The sequence below is a fragment of the Littorina saxatilis genome, linkage group LG3 (assembly GCF_037325665.1).
Source record: "Littorina saxatilis isolate snail1 linkage group LG3, US_GU_Lsax_2.0, whole genome shotgun sequence".
Classification (NCBI taxonomy): domain Eukaryota; kingdom Metazoa; phylum Mollusca; class Gastropoda; order Littorinimorpha; family Littorinidae; genus Littorina; species Littorina saxatilis.
In genome coordinates this window covers 47,179,295-47,181,379 of record NC_090247.1, presented here as the reverse complement: position 1 = coordinate 47,181,379, position 2,085 = coordinate 47,179,295, and positions in this window count along the sequence as shown.

Sequence of the window (2,085 nt, the reverse complement as noted above, 5' to 3'; positions counted from 1 at the left end):
CCAGTTATATAGTAAAACCAAGTATACTGCCACAGGGTGCCATTTTGTTTGGGTGAACCTTTACTGAATGAACTTAATGGGTATTTATGACTTGTCATAAAGTCATTTACGTTTCAAAATTTAGGTCGGCAATGCTGATACCTGTACATGATGTTTTAACACACGTCAACATATTGTTCACACTCCTCACGCTGTCACACACATCATGTAGCCCACACCTGGAGTTGTTGTTCGTGCCGCTGAATTTTATTTCAGCGACTTTTGCATACCATATATTTGTACTTGTATGCATCCACGTTATATGTTCTTTTTTCCAAATTTGTTTCAAAACTTGTCCGCAACTTGTGGCGGAGACCGACACCAAATGTTTACTTCCATATAACCAATCTCCACAATGTGGCGGTAAAATCGCCAGTGCATGTACAACATTTCAGCGGAAACAAAGAAAACAGGCATATATTCATAATGCAAATGTGTGCTTAGCCAACCCGACTTCAAAAAGTAAATGCAAATGGCAGGTGGGGATGGTGGTGGTTCGATGAAAACTTGTCAGTGTTGTAGCGTCCCTTTTGAGAAGTGGCCTTGACCCTTGCAGGGCCGGACTAGGCGAAGAGGAGGAGGGGGGGGGTTGCCAGTGGTGGCCCAGGGGGATGTCCCCCCTGGCGGCAGGGGCGGATCAGTTCATTTTATGGGTGGTTTTTTTCAAAAGTATATTGTGAAGATATGGGTGTGAAGGCGCGAAGCGCCGAGCCGACGGCACGAAGCGCCGAGCCGACGGCGCAAAGCGCCTAGCTTGCTAGGGGGGTCCGGGGCATGCCCCCCCGGAAAATTTTGAAAAAAAGGATGCAAAATGGTGCAATCTGGTGCATTCTGAGGATGATCATTACCAGTTTCAGGCAGCAGATTTTGTCACTGATTAATACCCCAAAAATTGAAACTCAATGTAAAATAAAGAAATGCATGCCTCATTCAATATTTTTATTTTTTGGCTCGGGGTGGGGGGGTCCGGAAACCCTAGAACCCCCCCCCCCCCTCGTTGTGGGGGTCAGGGGGCGAAGCCCCCTGAAGCTGATGGGTAGGTCATTTTCTGAGATAGGAAAATGGTCGCTCCTTGCATGAAACGGCATAAAATAAGCAATAATAAAAAAAAAATTAAATAAGTAAGGTACATGTTTAGGCTAGGGGGGGTTGCGCAACCCCCATAACCCCCCCGGTAGTCCGGCCCTGCCTTGATAGCGAATCTATCATGACAGGAAAGGTGGACTAGGCCAGTGGACTCAAAATAAAGTGGGATCGGTCTTGGGACCTGTAACTAAACTCCTCAACTTAAATTTCATATACAATGAACTTAATTGGTATATTATAATGGACCAAAAACTGTCTTTAATCACCTCACACTTGGAATGCCTTGTATAAGTGTTTTGAACGGTCAGTTATTTAATTTGGAAACGGCTGTGTTTGAGTGGCGTTTTTCTCCACAGGGCGTCTTAATTATTTAAACACTTTTGATCTTAATCCTGTATTTGGCTCCTGAGCTGAGTTTGTATATCACGCGATGTTGTTAATAATACAGATTTAAAATCTCGCAAAGAGCTTGAACAGCGTTTCCGTTTTTGGGGTTGAATAGGTGAAAACACACACGAGGAATGCTTTAGAATTAGCGTTTTTTCCTCTTTTCATTTACAAATCTGCTGTGTTACGTACAGTCTTTCGAGACCGTGTGTATTCTTCAACGGACGGTGTGTATGTTTACGCCCCTCTCCCCCCCCCCCCCCCTCCCTCGCTTCTCCCTCCCCGTCTGCGGCAAAAAAGAAGAGTAAAAAACACATTGACTGTTTCGGGGAAAGAATAAAAGCATTCCTCAGGTCTTTTGGCAACTCTTCGAGCATTGGAGCGTGGTTAACGATGTTGGCAGCGCTTTTGTGGTTTTTGTTCGTGCGTTTTTAATTATCATAAGTACTTTATTTTATTTTATTTATGCATTACCCTTGGCTTTGCTTTAGAGAGAAAGAGAGAGAGAGAGAGATAGAGAGAGAGAGAGAGAGAGAAGTAGAGAGGGAGAGAGAGAGACAGACAGAGAGAGAG